The 13688-nt window shown below is 42.3% G+C and overlaps 1 pseudogene; it reads right to left on the bottom strand.

Annotated features, from left to right (window-relative positions):
• Nucleotides 1–13198: 13198 nt before the first annotated feature.
• Nucleotides 13199–13321, bottom strand: LOC121492265 (annotated as a pseudogene).
• Between the last annotated feature and the right edge of the window lie 367 nt (nt 13322–13688).

A 13688-nucleotide genomic window follows, 5' to 3' on the forward strand; every position in this document is an offset into this window, starting at 1 on the left:
AATCCTAGAGGAGCGACTTCCCTGTCTCTGGAGAGGACTTCCCTGTCTCTGGCCACCTCTCCGAGTCATGGAACCTCGCCCAGGAGCGCTCCCCATTAAAGCACTCTCGAACCTAAAAAAAAAAAAAAAAAAAAAAAAAAAAAAAAAAAAATCCTAGAGGAGAACACAGGCAACACCCTTTTTGAACTTGGCCACAGCAACTTCTTGCAAGATATATCTATGAAAGTAAGGGAAACAAAAGCAAAAATGAACTATTGGGACTTAATCAAGACAAAAAGCTTCTGCACAGCAAAAGAAACAATAAACAAAACTAAATGACAGGCTACAGAATGGGAGAGGATATTTGCAAATGACATATCAGATACAGGGCTAGTATCCAAGATCTATAAAGAACTTATTGAACTCAACAGCAAAGAAACAATCCAATCATGAAATGGGCAAATGACATGAACAGAAATCTCACAGAGGAAGACATAGACATGGCCAACAAGCACATGAGAAAATGCTCCATATCACTGGCCATCAGGGAAATACAAATCAAAACCACAATGAGATCCCACCTCACACCAGTGAGAATGGGGAAAATTAACAAGACAGGAAACAACAAACATTGGAGAGGATGTGGAGAAAGGGGAACCCTCTTGCATAGTTGGTGGGAATGTGAACTGGTGCAGCCACTCTGGAAAACTGTGTGAAGGTTCCTCAGAGTTAAAAATAGACCTGCCCTACGACCCAGCAATTGGACTACAGGGTATTTACCTCAAAGATACAGATGTAGTGAAAAGCTGGGACACCTACATTCCAAAGCAGCAATGTTCACAAGAGCCAAACTGTGGAAGGAGCCTCGGTGTCCATCAAAAGATGAATGGATAAAGAAGATGTGGTCTATGTATACAGTGGAATATTCCTCAGCCATTAGGAATGACAAATACCCACCATTTGCTTCGACATGGATGGAATTGAGGGTATTATGCCAAGTGAAGTAAGTCAATTGGAGAAGGGCAAACATTATATGGTTTCACTCATACGGGGAATACAAAAAATAGTGAAAGGGATTATAGGGGCAAGGAGAGAAAATGAGTGGGAAAAATTAGAGAGGGTGACAAAATCTGAGAGACTCCTAACTCCGGAAAATGAACAAGGGGCTGTGGAAGGGGAGGCAGGCAGGGGATGGGGTGACTGAGTGATGGGCACTGAGGGGGGCACCTGATAGGATGAGCACTGGGTCTTGTACTATATGTTGGCAAATCAAACTTCAATAATAAAAATATGTATATTCAATAATATATATATTCAATAATAAAATATATATTCAATAATACATATATTAAATAATAAAATATATATATATAAATCAAGTTTTAAAACCATTTATGTCAGGCAGCCCCAGTGGTGCAGGGGTTTAGCGCCGCCTGCAGCACGGGGTATGATCCTGGACATCCGGAATCGAGTCCCAGGTCGGGCTTCCTGCTTCTCCCTCTGTCTGTGTCTCTGTCTCTCTCTCACTCTCTCTGAAAATAAATAAATAAATAAATAAATAAATAAATAAATAAATAATAAACAAATAAATAAATAAATAAATAAATCTTAAAAAATAGTTATGTCTTTAAAAATATGTAGGTATTTTCCTGAAAATTTTATTCAATAGTCTTATCTTTCATTTTAATAAAATTGTCTTTAATCTTCTTCAAGGTTTTATTTTAAAATTTAAAAATTTGACAATTGACACTTCCAACTGACTCATTTCCCTAGAACACACTTTAAAAAGTTCCCTTCATACTGAAAAGTAGAAGTATTTCACTCAAAGTTTGTCCCTGGGCCTAATTTTGTCTTGTTCAGAGCACCATTCTCTTCCTCAGGTGCAGTAGTAGACAACACTCTTCAAATATGTTATTTCTGTTTGTAATATTTTGTTAAACATATTAAGAAATTGCAGAATGCAAACTTATAAATTACACTTTCAGCATTATTAATTTTTAACCTTGCTTTTGGAGCAATATTTCAAAATCTTTAAAATCTTTTTTTTAATAATTGCAACTTATTAAGAGTTCCAAAAGCTGTAGGAGTTATTTTGTTGTTTATTTTGGACAATGGGTAACATGCATGCCACTTGTTAAATACTTTGATTAAAGATTTCCATCTAGTTTTGAACAGAATATAACCAAAGCATACAGATCTTTTTGCAAAATTTTAATGGCATGGTAGGACATTTGGGTTGAGTTACAGAGTAGCTCTGAAAAACTCAGACACTTCTAAAATCTGATTAAAGAAAGGCAACAAACAATGTAGACATACATTGAATTTTTAAAAAAATATTCAACATTAGTTCTGTCAACAATTTTGTGGCTTAGCTACTTGGGATGTTTGTTTGTGTACATATAATGTGTGTGTATTTATTTTTTACATTTTGACAACTACAGCTTTTATTTTGATTGGTAGATCACTACAGTTTATCTGAATGGCTTTATTATTATTATTCTTATTGAGGCACAATTGACTTAAAACATAGTGTACCTCATAGCCAATTCCAAGTCAGGCTCTATCATATAGGTTTTATAATCTTATAATTACATTACATTGTAAAGACAAATAATTTGATCCTTAATGCTGAACTTCTAAACTGAATTTGCAGTAACATTTAAACAGCTCTACCTTGATTTTATGAATTTAAAAAATGATTAATTATTGAAATAATCCAACTTTCCATTTGAAGTATTTTTTATATAATAAAACTGAATTAATGAATACTGTGAAGTTACTCTGCTAATACAGAAAACACATAAACCATCATAGTTTCGTGTTTGGTATGTGCAAAGGACAACTCAGAATGCAACATGAGTCAGCTTAATTTGAATAGTGATTTGATCTAAATTCAAAGTCATGCTTCACAAGGGATTACAAACATACACACACCTTCTGCCCCTTTGTGTGTTAAATTATGATTGGCAGACATTGTCTTATTAAATAATTTTGAAATGGATACTGATGCTTCTTCAGTACAATTTGTCTCTTAGTTTCCCTGTGGTTGGTGACATCACGAGAGCCCTTCGTAGTGGAAAGTGTGTGTTTGGAAGCATTTTGTGACATATCATAATTAGCTTTCTCAAAAACAGAAATTCATACTGTATGTTTCATTAATTATGCACTTGTTTTGGTTCTTTGTGCCAACATAATTAATAGCAAAAGAAAAAATACGTCCAATAAAATCACTAAAAATAGTTGTAGATTTATATTACCTAGTAGGTGACATCTTCCTCTCCTTAAACATTCTAAAGGAGGCTTCTCAAACTATTTCCTGCACATTCTTCATCTACATCTAACCTGTATTAAAATTTTTTTTTAATTTTTTATTTATTTATGATAGTCACAGAGAGAGAGAGAGAGGCAGAGATACAGGCGGAGGGAGAAGCAGGCTCCATGCACCGGGAGCCTGATGTGGGATTCGATCCCGGGTCTCCAGGATCGCGCCCTGGGCCAAAGGCAGGCGCCAAACCGCTGCGCCACCCAGGGATCCCTCTAACCTGTATTAGACTGGTTCCTATACACCCCTCTGACTGGTGACCTAGCAGCTCTGTGAAGCTTGCGAGCTTCCTTGTGGCCCTGCCACAGCTGGATGGTATACCAGCTGACCGGCAGCAACAGCTTCCACTTCTTCCCCATTGCCACTCAAGGATGGAAAGAGTCTGGTGTCCTTAGCGGCTAGTGCTTGAGCACATTTTGTTTTATTTGCAAGTCCCTTGCATGTTGTCACTGAAAGAGAGGTGTTAGTTACATTCTGTCTGAGAAGGTTGAGAAAAGAGAGAAGTGTTATTTTAGCCACCTTTCAGGTTTAATCAGATGTTAACATGGGTCTCTCTTGAGTGCACTTATTTCAACTCCAGTAGATAGATCATACTGAAGGGTCGAGTGCAAAGTCAAGGTCTACCAAACCCATCTAAGCTTATTTCAGTACAACAAAATAGGAATACTTCGTTTAAAGGAAAGAGGAGGGACACCTGGGTGTCTCAGAGCATGATCCTGGGGTCCCCGGATGGAGTCCCGCATTGGGGTCCCCGCAGGAACCTGCTTCTCCCTCTGCTTAAGTCTCTTCCTCTCTATCTGTGTCTCTCATGAATAAATAAACAGAATCTTTAAATTTTTTTAAAAAATAGAAGAAAGATGGAAGGAAAGAAAGACAGACAGATGGACTTAGGAAAATGTGAAAGAAAGACACTAAAACAGGTGCAAACCAAGGCTGTTTGTGTAAATGGAGATATTTGGTCATCCTATGCAGAGGGAGGATAAGTTGGTTCATGTCACCAAATGACTGCAAACAGACCCCTCTCAAACTCAGTGGCCTCAGATAACAATTGCTTATTCTCACAGTTCCATGGGTCAGCTGAGGGTCTTATTTCTGCTGGGCCTCCACATGCTCTTAACAGTCAAGTGAGATCAGCTCACTGTGGCTGGACTCTGATCCATGCTTCTTTGTCCTCTGCTCCTCCCACCCCCCACCCCTAGGCAGCTCCGCCTGCAGGAGTTCTGCTCAGGGCAACAACACAACCAGGGAAAGACAAGAACAACCCTGCAACTCTTCTTCAAGCTTACGTCACACCAACTAACATCTCATTGTCCAAAGCAGGTCACGCGGTCAATTCCAGAGTCAAGAGGTGAAGAGGTAGTTTGCTCTTGGAACCAAAGAGAACATTTTTAATATTTTTGAATAGTGGCCCAGTATCCCAACCAGGGAATTGCTGGGGAGCCCCGGTTAAGAGTTTTCATCTTAAATTTCATGAATATTTGTGATGAATAGACACCATTTTCAGTGGTCTATTTTACCATATATGTAGCAAATGTATCGCTCGTCCAATTATCACAATTATGTGTGATACTGTAGCATCATTTCTAATTTACAAAGAAGAGAACTAAGGCTTCTGAGACTCAAGTCTTGACTGGTGGATGACAGAGGCAAAATTCCTCAGGTCTGAGTGAGCTCACAGCCTTTCCTCCTAATTTTTTTTTTTTTCTAAAATGCTCTACTTAATTATTTGGCACAAAGAAATTGCTTTCCTGATGGTTGCTAGAGGTCCTGCTAGCAGCTTGGAACACACTCATTCTCATCTGAGCAGAATATAATTATTGATATAATTTTGAGCTGCTGTAATTTCATTCCACTAAAAAATCACAGCATGAATCTGAAATATCGGGAAGACTTTGGGGCTAAAGGAAACAAAGTGCCTGGAAAAAGGCTGCCATATGTACGGGATTCAAGTGGCATCTGTGTGTGCTCATTACAGCCCACCACCCGGTATCTGTTCAATTTGTTCACCAGGTAACTCAAACGGCTCATGGGGTTGGTGCTAGGATTTACCGATGGCCCTATGCCTCCAGTTTTTGCCTAATAAGGCAGTTTACCATTTTATTTTGTGTCATACAAAGGAGACAGTGTTTCTTCTCTCAAACAACTGGGTAGATGCCTTACCCATATATTTCTTTCTTTCAGAGTAGCATGTTTATTTATGCTATACATCAAGACTTTCTACCCCATGCCTCTGGGATCAATGGTATGAACTTAGAAGTGTGCATGAGGAGTGAGGTGAGTGGGCTCAAGGATGGAAATTTCAGGATTGATAGTAACATAGGGGGCAGGTGTCCTGAAGGAAGAGGAGCACATCAGTATTACCTAGAATCTACATAGCAGATTTTCGGAGCTGCTGGGATCTTTGAGTCTGCTCCAAACTTTTCATTTTATGGTTGAGGAAATGAAAGGCGATATGAGTTGGTAGTGATTCCAAGGCAGTTACTGGTAAAGGCAAAACTTAACCACGACTCCTAGCCCTATGTGAGGGTAATTTTGTGTGTCAGCTTGATTAGGCTTCTGTGCCAGTTGTTTGATCAAACACTCGTCTAGATACTGCTGCGAGGATATTTTGTAGATGTGGTTAACAGTTGACTTTAAGTACAGCAATTACCCCTCAAAGATGTGGGTGGGCCTCATCCAGTCACTTGAAGACCTCTAGGAATGAAAACAGGTTTCCTGGAGAAGCAGAAAATCTGCTTCCAGACTGTGACATAGAAATCCTGCCTTTGTTTCCAACCTTCCAACCTGTGCTACAAATTTCATACTTGCCAGCCCTATCACTGCATGTACTAGTTCCTCGAAATATTTATCTATCTATCATCTATCTATCTATCTATCTATCTATCTATCTATCTATCTATCTATCATCTATGTATCTATGTATCTATCATCTATCTGTGTATTTACACATACACACATATCTTATTAGTTCTTTTTTTTCTCCCCACCACCGCTGTGGCTACCACCACCCAGACCGCATTATTGGTTCTTTTTCTCTAGAAAATCCTGACTCACAGATTTTGGTATCAAGAGCGAGGTGCTCTGTAACAAACACCTAAAAACATGAACGTGCCTTTGGAATTGGGTAACGAATGAGTAGAAGCGGGAAGAATTTTGAGGTTCATGCCAGAAAAAGCCCGGATTGCCTTGAAGAGACTATTGGTAGAAATATTGATGTGCAGGCCGATTCTGGTGAGGACTCAGAAGCACACACGGAGGGAGTGCTTGTGGTAACAAAGGCAGAGGTGGGCTTGATGCTGACTCAAGCCAAGGAGTTTTGGGGGCCACCCAAAAGCTGGAAGAGACAAGGAAAGATCCTTCCTTTTAGCTCTGGAGAGAGTATGGCCCGGCCAGCACCTTGATTTTGGAACTGTAGCCTCCAGAATGGGAGAGAATACCCTTCTGCTGTTGTAAGTCATCCGATTCATGGTTCCTTGTTACGGCAGCCCTGAGAAATGAACACACCGGGATTCTGCTGATTCTGGACTGGTGCTAGACTCTCAGACTATAACGTGGACTGGTCCCACCTCTCAAGAAACCTCTACTAATTATAGTATTTATAAGTAGTATAACCGTGGGCTGCTCTATCATGACCATGGAGTAGCGGGCTGTGGGGAAAAAAGTCGAAACATCACCCTGCTGCCATTCTTGGATATCAGGATATTAGTAACTTTCTCTAATCTTCTAAATGGGTGCTTTGGACAACATGGATGTGAATCAGGAATTCTGGGCCCGTATGAGTTGAAAAGAACATGGAAGTTTTCTGGAGTGATTATTGCCTTAGTCTGGCCTGGAAAGATAAATGGGATTTAGATAGACTAGAAATGAACACATTTAAGAGGAGCACAGTCTACAGGCAAAGACTTCAAGGCTGAGATGAAGAAGCCACTATTGAGTTCCTACTGTGTATTGCAAACTGTAGATTTTGCCTCTTGTAGCTCTCAAGTGTCTTAGCAACGTGGGTATTAGTTTTCCCATTTCAAGACTATTTCTTTTCCTTATGCTTGCACCATGTACTCTCCTTTTTATTTTTTTAAAGATTTTATCTATTTGTTCATGAGAGACACAGAGAGAGAGAGAGAGAGGCAAAGACACAAGCAGAGGGAGAAGCAGGCTCCCTGTGGGAGCCTGATGTAGGACTCAACCCCTGGGACCCCCAGATCATGCCCTGAGCTGAAGGCAGATGCTCAACTGCTGAGCCACCCAGGCATCCAACCATTTGCACCATGGACTCCCTTGGTAGATTAAGTTAGAGTGGTAGATTATCTAAAGATAGAAAGAGGAAAAAAAGGTAACCTATCGATTTCTAGACTATCTGCTCAACATTTTTCTAGTGTAGGGACTGCGTCTATAATATATGTTGCTATAAATGGGGCAAACAAGGGTATTGTAGCCATTCATGTTGATTATCACCCACACATTAGTGGGAACACCTGCCTCATTTCATAGACATGGTTGTAAATTCACATGAAGGTGTGCCTAGAGCTGGGCGGTAAGCCTGGGCTTGGTGCCACCTGGGGAACCAGGAACACCTTCAGAGTCCTACTCATCTCCCTACTAGGCAGGGGCATGGTGGGGCTGTGCTTTCAGCAGGGGAAGCCGGGAGCAGAGCCAGGCAGACTTGGCCTTGGATGTGCTGGAGGCACAGGTGGTGTGGTGGGATGGGGCGGGCGGTGGTCACTGAGACAGCTAGCCGGAGACCAAGTGTGGGTCCATGCAGGTGGACTCAGAATTGGAGCCAAAAGGAGATGAAGCTAAGAGAGTGGTGTGAATCCTGGAAAGAAAGCAGCATGGAAACGGGAGCGAAGTGAACAGACCAGAGGGGGAATTCTGTCACAATTCTGAAGGGAGAATGTGGGTGACAGTAGTGACTGCTAATGCTCGGGGGCCACATGGGGTGTATTCAAGGAGCTGGAAAAGTTGGACAGTAGACAGGCCTGGGATTATGCCCATTGCCTGTCAGTCCATTTGTTTCTCTGGGGCCCCCAGCAGGGAGGTCCTCCCCAGGAGCTCCTTCAAAGCCTTCCTCCTTCTGTGTGACCCTAATCCCCTGGTCCCTCACCACTTCCCAATAGCTTTACCAGAAGTCATGACAATGGGCTTAGCTCTCAAAAATGGAAAAGGAAGCCTCCCTAGGCATTCTGGGCTTGAACAAACCATAAGGAAACAGTCTTTGTTTTCAGAATGTGGCCTCTGCTGACAGGTAGAAACACTACCACCTCTTACTTTGTGTGGCCATTGACATATTTGTTATTAGGCTGACCTGTCCTTGTAGGTGGCAGCATTCAGGGGTCTTGCTTGGAGTATGGAGTGGTCAGGGGTCAATCAAATTGCAAGGGAGTGAAGCCAGTTCCACTCTGCACCAGGGTGTGTGAACTCATCCTTCTTTGTCCAAGTCCAAAAACCAACGCATTTCCCTCATGGCTGCATCTCCACTGGGGGAACAGTAACTCATTAAACATTGAGTCAGGGCTGCCAGGAGCCTCAGTGAAATGTCCACTAAATTCACGAGATCTTTCTTTCCCTTTTCCTCCTCCTATTTGCCATTTGAAAGACTTTATAAACTATAAAACACGAGTAAATATCAACTAATATGATTTATTTCTTCATTCTGTAAATATTTGCTGGGCATCTAATCTGTACCAGATGCTGGGTTGAGTGATGCCACACAGATATGAATAAGACAGTCAACATTCCCAGGACTGCAGAAAGTGGGGGACAGGTAATATAAATGCATGATCACAGTCACCAAACCAAGAGGGCAAATGGGAACCACAAGGCTTAACCCTGCCTGGGAGGCCTGTGGGGCAGTCTATGAGAGGGCAGGTTAGGGGAGGAGGTTCCTGAACCAAGTGTTGGAAAGTCATCCTGGTTGGTCTGTGAGGCAAAAGGAGGAGCAGGAGTGAAACCCTGAGGCAGGAGAAAGCCTGTTGCAGAAAAGGAGCTTTGGCTTAGGACAGCAAATCTCAGCATGTTGCAGAGCAGAGGGCAGGAGAAAGGCGAGAACCACAATAGGTGTGATGAGTCACAAAAGAAGCTTAAACTTTCTGAAATATATGATGGAGAGACACATGTTTTGTTTTTAATATTTATTTATTTTAGAGAAGAAAAGCTCATGAGTGTGGGGAGGGGCAGAGGGAGAAAGAATTTCAAGCAGACCCCCCCACCCCCCAAGCATGGAGCTCGACGCAGGGCTCAATCCCTCAACCCTGATATCATGATCTGAGCCAAAACCAAAAGTCAGATCTTCAACCGATGGAGCCCCCCAGGCGCCTCAAGACACTCAACTGTTTTTAACAAGGAGGGGTTTTTTGGGGGATTCTTGATTGTTTTATTGTTGTTGTTGTTGTTGTTGTTACTTCAGAAAGAATACTCTAGCCACACTAGAGTGCTTGCTCTCACTTCTGGATAGGTATGAGAATGAACTGTGGACATTTTTTTTTTTTTAATTTCAAAGATTTTTAAACATGGAGGTGTGGTGAGTCAGAGCCCCATGGTGAAGAGTGAAGTGAGATCTGTTATGAGGAGGCATGTTGCCCTGGAGGGCACAGAATGTGGGAGATAGAGAGAGAGGAAGGGGGGAGTCAGGCAGCTTTCATGGTCAAGTTCACACAACCCACAGATGGGTACAGTATGGTCTGGAGCATTACAGTTGGGTATTGACCTGTTACCTGGGATACAACTCACTAACTCCCACCCACCAGAGTGTCCATTGAACCAAAGATGGTGCACACCAGCTAAGACAGCCATGGCCTTGCTCTAAGGGTGTGTGGTCCAGTGCAACGTCTTCACCCATTGCTCATGAAAAGCACCTGGAGAGCTTTTAAAAATGTAAGGACTGGGTCCCTCCTTAAACCCATTAAATCAGAGTCTTTCATGGGAAGGATATAATCCCTAATTGAAGCGCAAGGTAGGAGATGGAAGATGGAAAAGTACCAAGCTTACCTGGGAAGATGAGAGGACATGTTTTGAGTGTGTAGAGGATGGGGCCTTGGAGTGGGAGCTGGAGGAGGTGGCAGGTTGGGGCGTGTGGGTATAGAGGGGGCGGAAGCCAGGGTGCTCCCCATGGGTGTGTGCTTCTGGCCCTCCCTCCCCCCACTGCGCAGTCACCTCAGGCATTTGTCAAATGTCCCTGTTCTCAGTATTGTCAAAGGTAAACTGCCACAGACTGGGGCCTTCAACAACAGACATTCATCATCACAGGTCTGGAAGCCGGAAGTCCAAGGTCAAGGTGTCAGTGATGTTGGGGCCTTCGGAGGCTGGGAGTTGGAACCTGTGCCCACCCCCATAGCTGCTTGTGCTTTGCTGGCAATGCTTGGTGGTCCTCGGCTTGGAGAAGCATCACGGGGACGTCTGCCTTCAACCTCACATGGCACTCTCCCTGTGGATGGGTCCGTGTCCAAGTCTCCCCATTTTATAAGAACACAGTCAAATCTCCCCATTTTATAAGGACACAGTCATACTGGATTAGGTCCCATCTCAATGACTTCATCTTAATTTGATTACCTCTGAAAAGACCTTCTTGCCAAATAAGGTCACATGCTGGGGTTAGACTTCAACATATGAATTTGGGGAGGATAGAATTTAACCCATAACAACTTGGAAGAAAAATATTATTATTGGAACAAAACTTTTATTTAAAGATGTTTTTAAAAAAATTATTCATGAGACACACACACACAGAGGCAGATATAGGCAGACACAGAAGCAGGCTTCCTGTGGGGAGCCCAATACAGGACTCGAACCCAGGACCCCGGGATCACAACCTGAGCTGAAGGCAGATGCTCAACCACTGAGCCACCCAAGTGTCTCTGGAGCAATACTTTTATTATTATCATCCTCTTTATTATTATTTCTACCCATTTTTGAACATTAGGTGCCAGACTCTGCAGAACATGATTTAATTAATCCTCCCCCAAACACCGTGCAATAGGTGACGTTGACCTTATTTTAGAAACAAAGAGGCCAAACTGCAGAAAGCCAAAGGGGCTGGCCTGGGGTCACAAAGAGCAAGCAAATGGTCAGCCTCACCGAAGCCACATCTGACTGTGTTAGCCAACATGCTCCCGTAAAGGATGGGGCAAGCGTAAGCTCCGAAAGCCCTTTCAGGCCTCTGGGATCTGGATTTTTCTGTAGTGCTAGAGTGAAAGGCTTATTTGGCTTTGCCATTCTCAAGAAAATGGAGCTCTGCGGGACTCACAGGAAAGGTATGCACGTATTGAATTAGTAACAGGATCCTGAAGTACCAGCTGTCTTTCTTTATTCATAGCTTTTCAGAGCCGGAGGTACAGTGCCGTGCAGGAGGAGGAGGTAAGAAGAGGACAGGAGGTTGTGTAATTCTTATAGGAAGAAAGCCAAAAAGAGAAGGAAAAATGCAAGCAGCAAACCCACACAGGCGACTTAACAGAAAAGAGATGAATGTTTCACTGTGTCCTGAAATGGTCATGGAGCACAGGGCTGGAAGAGCTGTTGCCTTTTGCAGTTTTGCTGGAGGCAAAACCTCGACTTCATAAATGATCAGCTGGTCTGCTCAGCTCAGCTCAGCTCAGCTGTGTTCAAGAAACACGTACGGAGAAGCTGTTGCAGCTGCTTGCTCGCATAGAGACGGTCCACGCTCTGCAGGAGCTGGGAGTCTGCAGGCGGGCGCCACAGACCCACAAAGAGATCCCCTTGGAACCAAATGCAAAAGAAAATAGAGGAGATTAAAGAAAGCTGAGGGGGAGGCTCTGGAACAAGGAAGGCTCCTTGGAGGAGGCAATGGCTGTATCTCCAGAGCTATGTATGGAATTGCAAGGTAAAGTGAGGAAGAGCAAAGCAAAATAGCACAAGCAAAGGCACACACTCGTGGACCCCTGCACATGTTGATTGGCAAGCATGGTGACTGGTGCACATGAGTATTCTTTTTTTTTTTAATTTTTTTAAATTTTTTTATATTTTGCACATGAGTATTCTAATTCAAGGGTTAGAATACTCTTCAAGGGTTAGGAGAGCACACCTTTCTAGCTTCTTCCACTAGAATCTCACGGGGACAGAAATATAACACAATTTTGTTTCGGCCCGATAAGCTTAGAGTTGCCAAATATATACTCAACTCGATATGAATCAGAAAAATCAAAGCACTTTAAGGAAAGGATTAATTATTAAGGGCATATCTTTTAAAGCTTAGCACTTAGGAACTAGCTACAAATTGGTTCTGAATAGAGCAAGGAAGAGATTCTGGACACATTCATTAGGCCCTAGTTCCATAGCATCTCACAAAGCATTAGCTGCCCAGGTAACAAAAGAGAAGTTCACGTAACCCCTGCTAACTATTAAAATTTTTCCATTACCTTCCCCTGAGATCACCCAAAGATTAGCCAAACATTAGGGAACACGTCCTGCTGCTGCAAAGTTTTATGTACTCTGTCTTCCTGCTGGTAAAATGATGCTTAGTTTGTAAAAGTAGCAAGGGGCAGAAATTCAGAAAAAGAATCTGTTGTTATTATAAATATACTCCCCTCCACCATATTATGCTAACAGAGATATCAGATAAAACAGCCACATCACAGAGATACATTTTTTCCCCCTTGGAACAAAAGCCTGTTTTCTTTGTAATGTTAATCCTAATGTGGCTTTTAGAAGAAAATTAAATATTGATGAACCTTTTAGAAATTTTGTGGATTGTAATGTGTCTTACTTCATTACAAAAACTTTTAAAGAAACTGATGATTATTCTTTCAAAATTATCTTTCTGACCGTAAACACTTCTATTTCAATCAAAATGCACTTTTTTAGTGTTAAATTATAAATCTATAATGGAACGCATCTTTAAGGCAGGAACTTCAAAATTTAAATCTTGTTTTTTTTTTCATTTTTTAAAAATATACGGGATGCTTCACAAATTTGAGTGCTGTCCTTGAGCAGGGGTGGGGGAGTGGGGGTCACGCTAATCTTCCCTGTATTGTTCCAATTTTAGTAGAGATGCTTCCGAAGTGAGAGCTTGTCTTATATTGTTTTTGAGGCAGCACATTTTTGAGGGCATGGCTTGCTATGGTTTGAAAATATGCCTGTGTGTCACTCAAGAAAAACAGAAGCCACTTCAAGCATTCAAAGCAGGAGGGATTTAATCCAGGGAATTAGCCACACTGGTGACGAAAGATAGGCAAAACCAACAAGAATAAATTACAAGTACAACAAAGCGACCAAGAGATTAGCAAAAGGAGGGGAGCCATCCCAAACTGGACAGCAGAGGGATGGAGCTGTGCTACCCAAGGTCAGGGGCTGGTCACTAGCGAGGCTGGCAAGTGGTTCTGAGGCTGGAGAGTAGCGAGAGTGGGAAAACCACTTAGTTTCCCTTCCTCCAGCATTG

The sequence above is a fragment of the Vulpes lagopus genome, chromosome 5 (genome assembly GCF_018345385.1).
Source record: "Vulpes lagopus strain Blue_001 chromosome 5, ASM1834538v1, whole genome shotgun sequence".
NCBI lineage: Eukaryota > Metazoa > Chordata > Mammalia > Carnivora > Canidae > Vulpes > Vulpes lagopus.